General features: G+C 35.5%; 1 protein-coding gene across 32 annotated transcripts in view; it reads left to right on the top strand.

Annotated features, from left to right (window-relative positions):
- The first annotated feature begins 10,481 nt into the window (after positions 1 to 10,481).
- Positions 10,482 to 13,606, top strand: part of LOC131303340 (uncharacterized) — a 58,580-nt gene continuing 55,455 nt past the window's right edge. For 6 of the 32 annotated variants that reach the window (XR_009191968.1, XR_009191972.1, XR_009191970.1 and 3 more), the window contains exons 1-2: positions 10,488 to 10,718; positions 12,054 to 12,114. The gene's annotated coding sequence lies outside the window, so the exon portion shown is untranslated. Of the gene's footprint in view, positions 10,719 to 12,053; positions 12,115 to 13,606 lie in introns of all 32 variants that reach the window. The other 26 variants (XR_009191965.1, XR_009191974.1, XR_009191969.1 and 23 more) reach the window with 15 other exon arrangements.

Raw genomic sequence — 13,606 nt, 5'->3', positions numbered from 1 at the left:
ATACGTCATGGTATGACTCGATCCTCCTGTTATGGTCTTAAGTGAGAACATGCTCAGTACATAACTTAGGTGCGCTCACCTAAGACCCTGGTACAGGATAAGCAAGAGGAAGGGTGGACCCATGAGACGGTTGTAGTTAGTGGATGTGGGAAGAAAGGATCTCGTGGAGAGTATCCTTAGATTACATGTAAGATGATGGATAGTAAAGAAAAAGGACTATGTGATATTACTCTGTACCTCTCGTATATTATCAATTGTGATATTATTGTTATTATTAAATGTTAATTGTAAGGTAAGGGGTTAGTAGGGTTTAGATTATCTACTGAGTTTCAAAACTCATTATAGTGTCGTTGGGCTGGCGTTTCATGCCAGGTATTCAAGAGACTGAAGAGCATATTCCACTACAAGACGAGCCGTATCAGAGTGAGAACCTTCCAGATGAAGAAGGGGAGTTTGTTGAGCCTTGGAGGCCATACCCTTAGAAGCTCTGTCATTTTGACGTACTTTTATTTAAATTTTCATAAGTGTTATCACATTTGTTAAACTCTATTTCATTTTGTTTGTTTGTAAGACAATTTAGTTGGGTTGAATTTAGTTTTTGAGGTTTCCGCTGCTAAACTCTGTTTAATAAAATCTCATTTCTTATATATTAGTTTTATGAATTTTTAAATCAGTTGAAAATAATTTAATTAACGTGTCCGAAAATCGGGGCGTTACATTTCTTTTCCCTAATTTAAGGTATATTGTTTCTTATAGGTAAAAAAAAAAAAAAAAATCTTTCTTTTCCCTAATTTAAGGCAAGCCAATCTACCATGTTAAAAGACAAAATTACCCTTGTAGATTTCATCTTTCAAATTTCTTTTGGATGTCTTGAGTTGAGGTTAGTTTAGGTCCTACTTTGCTTAGTCAAGAAGAAAAGGCTTTTCGAGAGTATTTTAGGTATTTTGGGTCCTCATTTGCTTAGTGAAGAAAAAAAGGCTTTTGGGGAGTAGTTTAGGTCCTACTTTGCTTAATCAAGAAGAAAATACTTTTTCAATGGTATTTTAGGTATTTAAGTCCTATTTTGCTCAGTCAAAAAGAAAAAGGCTTTTTGGGAGTATTTTAGGTCCTATTTTACTTAGTCAAGAAGAAAAGGCCTTTCATGGGTATTTTAGCTATTTTAGGCCCCTCTTTATTTTGTTAAGAAGAAAAGCTTTATACATCTTCTAAATCTAACCATTAGAAAGAAAGAAATCCTCCTCCCCCTCCTCCTCCTATCTCTCTCTCTCTCTCTCTCTCTCTCTCTCTCTCTCTCGTTCCTCCTAGATCTCCCTCGATCTCTCTCTCATCAATCCCTCTATAATTCAAACAAAGATAGACGCATCAATTTCTCAATCGTAGATTCTTACACACGAGGAAAGATGCAACTACGTGGTTAGATTCTCTTAGATTTCATAACCCTAGACTATGATTTTGTTAGAACTTCAAATTATAAGTATTTGAGTGGTCTCTACTTTCTAAGGTTTTCTAGTTGTTTACTTTTATGGTTCTGTCTTTTTCAGCATGATAGTTTATTGTGTGCTCTCAGCAAATTGAGCTCTAATTTTGTACGATATTTGAAGAAAAGGCTCTCTTGCGGCAAGGTTTTACAGTTATTTTCCAATCTACATGGACGAAAAAACCTCATTATTCGCACAATTTTAGAATCTAATCTGTGACATTATCTTGATTATTGTTGCTATTGTTTGAGAAAGAATTTATATTTTAATCCAAATACCTATTTCTTTGATCTATGTTTATGCAACGTTTAATTTGTCCTGATGGAATCAAAAATACCGTTTCTTATAATCCTTTTTTTTAACAAGGTTGAGCTATTTGTGACTCTCTTCAGTTTTAGTGTATATGTTGAATTAAATTACTTGCATGATCTATGAAATTACAATAGCCTTAATTAATTATTTGAGTCTACAAAATTAAAAATATTTTGGTACTCCAAAATAGTGTTCTTTATGTTATTTTTTCCGTACAAAAACTCCTTTTGCATTGCTTATAAAATACTCGTACTATCTTCTTCTTCTTTCTTTCTTTCTTTTTTTTGTAAAAATGAACTTTCATTCAATTACTTACTCTCTTTTTTTCTCGGCAATTCAATTATTTGCTCTTACAACTTCTTTATTTCCATAACTAAATCTTAATTTGAATTATCTTACATACATGAACAATTACACCAATAAACACACAATACCGCGCAAAGCACGCAAAATTACACTAGTATACTTCTAATACTCCAAAGCAAAAGAGGCATGGCCGTAGCTGAAGTAAAACACAGAAGAAATTAGTTTTGGCAGTGCTATTTCTAAGGGGAATTTCTCTTAGGTTTTGGAGGGTTGGTGGACTCAAGGCCGTTGGCGATCAAGATCATTGGGTGCAGTGTACGTGTGACTCGGCATATGATACTTAGAACTTTGTGAAGATTTGCATTGTTTGGGATAGGTATATCTGTAACTGCACAATGATTATAGTGATTTGATCAATTCCTGTGATTTTTACCCATTCTGGAGTTTTCTACGTATATTTCTGCATTGTGGGATTGATTGCTTGCGTAGTTTTTGCTGGTTATAACTTGGTGATTCACATTTATATTGTTAGGGTTTTAACGAATTGTTAGGAAACCCTGTTTTTTCAGTTTCCATGGAAATTGATATGGTTTACGGAATGTGATAGTGTAGAGAGATGGAATGATTTAAGCCCCGTTCCCCTTTCTTTTTAAACCTTCTTTTTCAAAAAGAAGGTAATTTCAAACTCAAATATAATGAAAATGAAAAATAAAATTTCAAATTTTTTTTGCACCGTTTAAAAGATCTCAATGAGATCTATCAAACAAATCCATATTGGTAGGAAAATTATTTGCATAAACACATGATTTTTTAGCTTGAAATTACATTCCTTTTCTAAAAGTTCATTTTTTAAGAAACCGGAACGGAGCTTTAGTGAACTGTACTAGTGAATTGATATGGTTGCCGGTGTGTATGTATGGGCCTATGGGGGCAATGGTTTTGCACAAATCAGGAGGAGCGAGAAAGTCAATTAGATTTACGAAGCAGTGTACAGTAGGTCTATGTGGGGTAAGGAGCAAGCTCATGGGCGTGAATTATGCGGTTAGGGTGTGATTTGTGTAATTTGGGATTGTGAATTGTGCAGATGAGGTATGAATTCTGCAAAAAGCTCATATTGTAGCTCCAAGAATTCACAAAGGGGTGTGAATTCTGTAGGGTGTGAATTTTTCAAAAAGGTGTGATAAAGTGGCAAGGGCAAAATAATAAAAGCATTTTTAAAAAGGGTCTTGACAGGATATCATGACAAAAAAGGGTTGGCATGGAACCTCAACCAAATAATGGAACTGGCCTGTCATTTTCCGTTTTCTCTTCATCAAGTCTGGTCTAGTTTGGGCCATTTTTTGGCCCTTTCTGAGTCCACAACAATGATCGCAACCGTTCATTATTTAGACCACATCAAGAATAACTACCTTGCCAAAAATTAGGTTGCTTGGATACCGTTTGATATGACTTTAAAATGCATTACGGTTCAGTTTAGATAAATGTGTCAAATGAGTTGCAGTCGCGTGTTGCACAAATTTTTAAAGGATAAATTTCACTAACCTCCCCTAAGGTTTTTGAAATGTCGCTGTGACCTCCCTTACTTTTGCCGACAATGTTGAGATTCTCCCTTCTGTTAAAATTGACCCCGAGTATCCATAGTGGAATAAGCAAAAATGAATAATCAAAGTTTGCCACATCAGATTTTGATTATTCATTTAGAGGTTACTAAAATTAGCAATCTCAAGTTCCACGGTGGTTATTTTTTGCCCATAATTAAAACCATTTCCCTCCAAAGTTTTTCCCTTCAATTTTTCACTCGAAAATGTTCCTGCCGTTCCATCCCCTCCAATTTTTTTCCCGCAGAATATTCCGCCCCCTTCCTTTATCCTTCACTTCACGCCTACTACCATTTTCACGCATTCCTTCTTCTTTCATCCTTTTGTCCAAGGATTCATCAACCTTCTATCGCAAAAATCTCCATCCCGTGTTGAATAGGAAATTGTAATTTGTCGCGCACTTTGCTGAAAAATATAGAAAAAGGAAAAGAAGAGAGAAAGATGGGACCTTAATCTGGCGACAGTGAGTTGGATTCCCGTCGATTGAGAGGGATGACCTTAAAATTTGTGTAGAAACGGTGAGAATGAAGAGGGAAGCAGAGAACCCAGAGGAAAGAAGAGAGAGAAGGAGCGTTGGACGTGCACCAATTTTTTTAGCCGACCAATTAAGACGCGCGTGTTACCCAAGTAGGAGACCTCCGGGTTGTAAAAACTTGTGTAGGTGGGGTCCCACTAGTTTTGGTCATAGACAAAATATTGCTAACTTTGATTATTGAATAACCAAAATTTGATGAGTTGTTAAGAGGTTGCTAGATTTGGTTATTCCAATGTGAGCACTTTCTTGATGCAACATTGCTAACTTTAACAATTTTTTGTTTTGCTTATTCCACCGTGGATGCTCTAACAGTGTTAAGTTTAGCAATGAAATGACGAAAAACCCTCAAGCAAAACCTGAATCATTTTAATTCATTTGATTCTATTCCAAGGAAAAGATTATCTATTAAAGGATAACTAATAAGGGTGTAACGAAACCTGACGGACCGAAAAAACCGATCGATCAGTTCGGTTTTCGGTCGGGGTGATGGCGGAATTTTTCCGAACCGGACTGATCCGTAATCGGTTCGGTCTCGGTTTCTTGGAATTTTCGCCGGACCGAACTGAACCGATCGACTATATATTTTACACACACACACACACACACACACATATATATATATATATACACTTTAAATTAAATGAAAATTTTATATTTCAGGCGGACCGAAATTCCTAACCGAACCGATTCCACCCCGAACCGAACTCAACTTCGGTCTGGTTCGGTCCTGAAAATATTTAGACCGAACCGAATCGGTCTTTGGAAATTTTACCCCGAACCAAAACCACCCCTAATAACTAATGTGCTATATCTATAACCAAACAATCTTACACACCAATTGATCTCCCCTCCCTCCGTCTTCTGATTAGAAACCCATTTTGAACTGGACCCAATTATTCGATTAAAAAAAATAAAAAACTGGACCCAATTATGTACTACTCCATATATATATTACTGACTTGTTTTTTTGGCTTAAATAAGTCATTTGACTTATTTTTTTGTTCTTATTCAATTTTTTTGCGCATTTATTAGTTTTTCATCAATTTTTCGTTGATTATTGCTTCGTCATAACGAGAAAAATCTAAAAAGTAAAAAATTACAATCGAAACCCAATTTTTATAATTAAAGACAAAAATAAGCCAATTTTTTCAGTCTTTATTAAAAAAATTGGGTTCTGATCGTGATTTTTTATTTTTTAGATTCTTCTCGTCATGACAAACTAATAATTCACAAAAAATTAACAAGTGCGCAAAAAAAATTGAATATAAACAAAAAATAAGCACGGATCAAATAAAAAAAGCCATTTGACTGTAAATTGGAAATTCCGAAATTAAGCACATCCTCTCTATTGCATACTCGATCCTTCTCGATAGTTCTACCCTATTTTTCCCTTCAAACCCATCTAAGAAACTAAAACGAGTGATAGATTTCACTATTTTTGGATGTTGGGGTGGATTAGGATTGATGGGGAAAAGAATTAAGAGGAAGACAAATATCTTAACCATCAGCTCGTTTGGCGAAAAGGTAGAATCCGAACCGATGGTTTTTTTTTTTGCAAGTAGAAAGATGCATAAATTATTGAGATTAAATTCTTTCCATCGGCAGTGGAAAATCTTACTTTTCCACCACCACATTTTTCGGTCTTATCGTGTATTTGTTATTGATTTGAACTATTCATCTTGTAGACCTCGCATACTAATGTATCCATTCAAAAAATAAATTTGACCGGACATCGATAGGAGTATCAAAAATTGAATTTTGGTTTGTAAAATGGATAGTTTATCTTTATTATTATTGATAGAAATTAGATCGTCCATTTTATAAACCAAAATTCAAATTTTGATATATCTATCGACTTTCAATCAAACTGATTTTTAGCATGGCAATACTATATTGCTGGTCTTAAAATATGAATGGCTCAGATCACAACAATAGACACTCGATAGGACCTATAATAAACGATGGTTGAAAAGTGGGGTTTTACATCGACGGTCGATAGAATTTATTATCGACCATTTTGTTTGAGGGAATCGAAAGTTTTGTGGTGTTGGTGTGCTCTGATTTTCCAAAACTAGAAAAAAGGAAGTCGGTCGATTCCACTCACCCAAAAGGTTATGATTAAGTGATATATAGATTTCACAATTTTACCAGCTTGGTTATTTCTTGAACAACTCTTCTACCACCACGAACAATCCCACAAACTCATTTGCATTCAAATGGGCGCGCATATAATATACATCTAGTGTGTGTGGGACCCATAAATGAATGTGGGTATGTGTAAAGTGTTGTAGTTGTAGAATTTTTCTTTCTTGAAATTGTTTTTTTTTTGTGTAACCTTGTTCCTCACCGTTTCGTCTTCTCTGTTCCCTTCTCTGGCTTTATCCTCTCTTGCTTTGCCGATTGCCTGCGAGTTTTCACTCTTGAGTGTGGTTGGCTTAACGGCAAGGTGCGGTCCTGGTGGCAGGTGGTGACGTGGTTTGCATGGGTCTCCTGCCGATTTTGTCTCTTGGGTGTTATCGGTTATCGCCTAATGGCAATTGGAGCTTTAGCGGCGGGTGTAGCGTGGTCTCTGGATGTTATAGATATGAGGGTGAACAGTGATGGTGGTGTCCGGTAACGTTCAGATTGGTGTTGATGGATGACAATGGTGGCATGCAAAGGCGTTATGGAACCTTGGTGGTCGGATTCTTAGACCGTTTGTGAGAATCGAAATAGCGGCTTCTCGGCGGTCATTTTTGGGATCTTGTCATTTCAGAGGTTCACGGTGGCACAGGCTGCTGGTTGTTTTATTTAGCTTCATCCCGCAGGGAGGTGGTGGTCGACGTGCTTGCTGGCGGCGGTTGCTGTTTCAAGTTTTGGGTCTCTTGGATTGGGCTTAGCCCTTGCTTGTGTTCAAACTTTGCTCTTTAAGTGTTTAGGAGGCTCATGAGTGTTTTTGGGCTTTGACACACTAGGAGTTTTTTATTTTCATCCAACCTTTGATTGGCCCTCTTCTCTAACTTGGTGTACCATTTGTTAAGTTTTTCTTAATAAATTTAATGCCGATCAAAAATAAAAAAATGATGCTCTTCTCAGACTCACAAATCATTTGCACTATCCCATCTCATCTCGGAGACCAAGCATTTGTCGTCAACAAGATTTAGGTCATCAAGATATTCTATACCAATCAGTCCGAATTTCTGATACATCCATCTAAGCAGTACTTCAAGAGTTCCCTTGGTAGCAAAGCGATAAACTGGGAGGCTCAAAAAAGGGGCGGGGAAAAAAAATCTCCAAACTCTCCAAACCTTGATGGACAAAAAAAGCATCTCTAACGCGTGAATGAACAACAGAAAGTTTTGCTATCAAGTAATTCTCCAACCTCGATGGACAAATTTGAAGCCAAATGAGTATGATATCAAAGGATATTTGAGATTAAAAGACACTCGAGGCTGTCGTGCGCAGAGATATACCCCGTAAGTTTAATGGGTTTAAGTGAACAAATAGTCCTTGATAGAGTTCAATGGAGAAAAATGATTCATGTAGCCGACCCTAATTGATTGAGACATAAGGTCCGTAAGTATAACAGAAAGTCTAATGGTACAGATTTTAGTGGGTACAAATCCATTTTTAGGTCTAAAAAAAATGATTTGAGCTGCTCATTTTGTTTAAAATACTTTGCTTATGGTCCTTGCAAAAAATAAGCTAAATCTGATACCGGTAAAAACGTTTACGAAATATTCAAAACTTTGCTCTAGAATTTAGGCTTGAATTCAAGGGCAAAGTTGAACATTTTTATAGGTGCCTTTAACTGATATCGAATTGAGCTTATTTTTTATAGGAGCCATAAACAAAGTATTTTAAACAAAATGAGCAGTTCCGATCATTTTTTTGAGACCCAAAATGGGACAAAAAAGAGGTTTGTACACACTGGCGAACAAGTAGCACCGTTGTAAGTCTAATGGGTTTAAGTGAACAAGTAGCCCTTGACAGAGCTCAATAGAGAAAAATGATTCATGTAGCCGACCCTAATTGATTGAGACATAAGGCTCGGTTTTTTGTTTGATTTGGTTTGGAATTCCACAAATTTAACGCTTCCGTTGAAGGTTAGGTGACGATTAGACGGCTCAAAATTTGATATCCAAAAAAACTACTGTGGAGATGCTCTAACTATAACATGACGTTGAAGGAGAGCAGTCCTTCAGCAACCTTGTTCGTTTTGAGATTTTGAATTTTGGATTTTCTCTGCACACAATTTTCAAGAGAAATTTTTTCAATATTTTTTTCAACGGAAAAAGCATATTCATTAATCAAGCCATATAGCATCTACAGAATAATCCCGAATACAGATCAAGTCATACGGCAAATACAGATTTCCATCAAAAAATAGAGATACATAGACACAATACATGAAAAGACTAAAAGACGAGACAAGTGTTTAGCCCCTATGCACGAGCCATTGCTCACTTCTTCACACCATCAACATGGATCGGCTAACGTTGAGCTAGTACCCAGACACCAACGTCTTGGGATGACGAAGCTCTATATCAAAGATAACATTAAACTTGTGGAAATCAGTTACCCGATCTGGGAAAACCAAATCGGAACAAAACCCCACAGGAAGATCCATCGGGACGAGAATCGGAAAAACATCCAGATAAAAATCGGCCTAAACATAGTTCAAACATAGTTCTTCTCAAAAGTTACAATGTATCTATCTTTCTCTCTTCACTCATTACCTAAAATCAAATCCAAATCCAAAATTCCAAAACGAACAAACTGTGTCCCGTACTTATTAGTAGTTCAAACTTCGTTCTTCTCAAAAGTTATAATGTACTACTGGGGTTTTTTAATTTGAGGAAACAAAACATAATTCAAAAGTTCAAATTTTGAGATTGCGGTCATTAAAAAAAAATCTAAGAAAAACCAGTAAAAAAGTTGTTATACATCTATATTGCTTGAAGGGATAACATTAAGATTAGAGGTACTAATAAATGAAATGCAAATTCTTTTTTCGTCTCCTATGCAGATGAAGGAATGAATTTCGATTTTAGGTTGTGTTTCCTATGGAAAGAAAAGGGATCTAAACACGAAAATAGTTATATTTTTGGCTCAATGTTGGATCTACAGCCTGAGAGAATGAAACTAATAAATCTAAATAAAATAAGTAGAAAATTAAAGTTCTTAATTCGTTCCATTTCCGGTCATGCCTTATCATTTCCTTGTTTGGAAGCCTTAATTTGTGAAGTAGAAACGTAGTAATTCTTTCGTTCTTCTATTGTTCCAAGATTTCGATAATTTAAAAAAATCTAAGAAAAATCGGGAAAAAAGTTATTATCCTCCTCCTCACCTAATTTCGGTTGCTTCTATACTTTATTTCCTGCTATGCTTTAATAAACTTCACACTTTTTTTTCTTTAAATCCAACGCAAGTTAATGTAGTTGACCATCCTAGATTTCGATAATTAAAAAAAATCTAAGAAAAATTGGGAAAAAGGTTATTATCCTCCTCCTCGCCTAATTTAGGTTGCTTCTATACTTTATTTCCTGTTATGTTCTAATGAACTTCACACTTTTTTTTTTTTTATAAATCCAATGCAAGTTAATTTAACTGACCATTCTAGATTTCAATAATTACAAAAAATCTAAGAAAAATTAGAAAAAAGGTTATTATCCTCCTCCTCACCTAATTTAGGTTGCTTCTATACTTTTTGTGTTCTACTTCAATAAACTTTACACATTTAAAAATAATAATCCAATGCAAGTTAATGTAGTTGACCATCCTCCGAATTAGGGTCGAAAGAGGTTTTCATTCAAGAGGTTCTTATGGCAAAATGAAAAACTATAATTATTCATCTACACCACTAAAAAGGAATGCATAAATGTGCAAGTTATCGCGTACGCATTTAAAAGTTGAGAAGTAGAAAATCAAAAAATAAGAAAAGTGATAAGTTTTCCTTATACCTCATGCGTTCCATACATCTCTGCGTATACCTTCATAAGTCTTTATAAATTAATTAGAATATTTTTTGAATGGCAATTAATTAGAAAATTAGAACGTCTAAAAAAGTTTTTATCATTATCCATTTTCCTCATTTATGTAAAATCAAAAAGAAAGAAAAGAAAAGGAAACATTAATGCTTTCCAGATTTCTTTCTTTTTCTAATTAATCCACCCAATATTTATCTACAACATTTTAATTTCTTTCCTAAGTTAATTAGAAAATTTAAAAACATCTCCAGTGATACGTTTTCTCATTTTAAGTAATCCAGGTGTATAGATGTCATCCTTCGATTCCTTTCGTTGGTTTCGAGGCGGCAGTCGCTCTCTCTATATATACCCCCACAAACATACGCGCAACGCATCCAACGGCTCTGAATAGGGTTTCGTTTATACTAACTCCATGGCGATTTCATCAGATAAAAATGGCGACGGAGACGAAGAAGAAGACGACGATAGCGAAAACGAATACCATCGTGTTTTCGACTATTGCTTCAGTGATTTACCAAAGGTTTGCATCTTCTTGCACCTTAGATTTAACTTCTTTATCTCCTACTCCAGTGGGTGGCTGTAAATTGTAATCGATAGGTTTGGATTGAGTACGTGTACCTGTGCGTGTATATATGCCTACTCTAAATCTCTATGTGTTGTTTGATTGTAGTTTTCATGGTTCAGTAGATCTCGTAATTTTTTCAACCCAATTTTATTAGTCCTGTATCGTAAGAGACAATAAAAGAAGATTCCAAGTCATGTGGTCTGATCTTTGATTAGTTCCCTTCGGGTGAGGGATCTTAGGCAAACAACGTGCGGCATCCCTTATGATGAGAAGCGCCGTGGATCTTTGATATGTCATGACGTCTTCACAAGATCCTAGTTTTCTCTTCTCAGGACTATGGGTCATACTGAGTGCTCAAGGGTTAATAAAATCATATCAACAACATACATAAATGGATCTGGGAAAAAAATTAAAGAAATGTTGGATGACAGATTGGCTGTCTCTACATAGTCAAAGAAGTGTATCCAAATGTTCTAGCTGTTCGCTCAATTTGATTTGATGAGAACTTATGTAAGCGCGGAAGACATGGAGTAGTTGTTTGCTTAAGGGCTCTACTAGGTGTCGGGTTTTGGTCCCTTCCGATTAAGATTTTTATAATTAAAGCTACTGAGGTTTTAAAGAGAAAAGCCAAATAACATAAGATATTAAAACATATGTTCAACTGATTCGTTCGAATGAGGTAAACTTGAAAGATGAAACGTGCCACAAACTTGGAAATTATTCCGTTTGTTCTTAAAATAATAATTTTCCATAGTTATGCTCTCTCATTGTTTCTCGTTTTCGATAATAGTATTGGGCTTCCATTTTCATTTTCATTTGTAGTGTTGTTTTTTGTTTTGGCTTCTGTATAAGCAACTATTAGTCTCAACAAGATGGTTGTATGATGACGGGACATGACAAGTCTAATACTAAGATATGCCATAGAAATTGAATTTTGTTTTCTCATTTTTCGTCCATGGGTTTGTTTAATAATATCAATACTATCAAACTAATGATGTCCATTTTTGAAAGTTCATGCATGATGATTGAGTGACTACATATAATTTCAACAAACCGTAAATGTCACTGTTATCCCCTTGTCCATGTTATACTATGTTTGTTCGAGAATATCGCGAGTTTGTTTGGATTGTCAGTGCCCATAATATGATGCCAATGAATGCTCTTTTGTATATTGCTATCTTCTCGTGTTAGTATATCTCTGTGTCTCTCTAGATGTGTATGCATTGATTGATTTCAAATTTACTCAACACCAAATCTATGGCAATAATATGGATTAAACTCAAAATTCAGGTTTACCCCTACTTCGGTCCCATTCTTTACATCGTCTGAACCCTGGATCTGGTTGTCTCAGGTAATTCCATGTTTCCTACAGATTTCATTAGCATAGCTGATGTCCATACTTACCATTTCCCATTGGATTAATATGAATGTTCATTGAACTAAATATGTGTTTGTATCCATTCTGATAAATGCGTGAAGAACAATCATCATATCTTGTTTAATATGTCTGAAGCTAACCCTCGGGGAGGGTTAGATTGCCCTCGTTTGGGACTGCAGCGTTGTTGTGAACATAATTAGGCTTATACGATACTGCTCATATGAAAACCCATCAGATACTATTGGATTCCCTGAGTAAGTATCCAGTTTTTCCACCCAATTTAATTCGTTTTTCAATTATGGCTGGGATACTAGAAATTGATACAATAGGATGCTTTTGGGACTGTAAATTTTAAGAGGCTTTAATTGAGGTCAAACTGTGAACAATACATCCTTTGCAAATTTTAAGCGTGTGTATTGTTCTGTAGAGTGAAGAGATGTCCTAGTGGAGGTTTCTCTCTCTCTCTCTCTCTCTCGCTCTCCAATGAAGAGAAAACAAGGAGAAAGGAGAGATGAGGAGGAAAAGGGCACTTGAAGGAACAACTCTTTGTACCAATCACTATGCTAAGAAAAAGAAGAAAGAATTTAAGGATTGGAGTGAAGGGAAATAAAGGAAAAGAGATCGGATAGAAGTTGACGTTGGATATGGTCTTTGCTTATCCTTACGATTTTTTATTTTTTTTATGGAATGTGGTAGATACACTTCATCTTTTGGTTTTGATTTTCTATCTATAAGAAGATATTTAAAGTACTTATTTACAATATATCTTTGTAATATCCATGTCTCGCAATATTTATATTGTATTATATATGTATTGTGTATTTGTGTCAATCTATGAAGCACACCTTTATTTGGAGGTCACATGTGGTGTCCGACAATTTTCAGCCACCAACACTCTTTGGACCCAGGTTGTACACTGAAATCAAAGGTGTTCTAGTTCTTCTCAAACTTCTTTTTTTTGTTTTTACGTACTTTAGGACCCTATGGACACTCATGGGACACTTCAAAGGTGTCCAATGAAATGGTAGGCGCAATTGAAGCTTAAGAATGTCTTATTTCATTGATGGTTGAGCGATGACAAAGATTCATGTGAATTGTGAAACGGTTTCTGTCTGATCACCTCATTGAAGGCTGTGACACAACAAGTGCGAATGTTGTAGAGTCTTATTTTTTTATTTTTCATTATATCCTACGATACATGAATAGCTATTTCAGACATGTCCCCAACATATTGTGTCCTCCAAGTTTTGGAAACTTGCATGTTAAGAAGTTAGTGTTGTGTCACACGTCCATGCTAATGCTATGTGCACTGGGGACATCGATGTTGGTCAGAACTTTTTTTTAGTGTATTTCTAAATATGAGTATCTAATGTACTTAAACTTTTTTGTCCATGTATGTTAATATCTAACAAAAATAGTCAGAATGGGAGGTGCAATGTCTCGTGTCTGAATTAGAGGAAGTTGT

Source organism: Rhododendron vialii, chromosome 10a (genome assembly GCF_030253575.1).
Source record: "Rhododendron vialii isolate Sample 1 chromosome 10a, ASM3025357v1".
In the NCBI taxonomy this organism is placed as follows: Eukaryota; Viridiplantae; Streptophyta; class Magnoliopsida; order Ericales; family Ericaceae; genus Rhododendron; species Rhododendron vialii.
The sequence above is the reverse complement of the archived record's forward strand: the minus strand, read 5'-3'. Positions and strand labels throughout refer to the sequence as shown.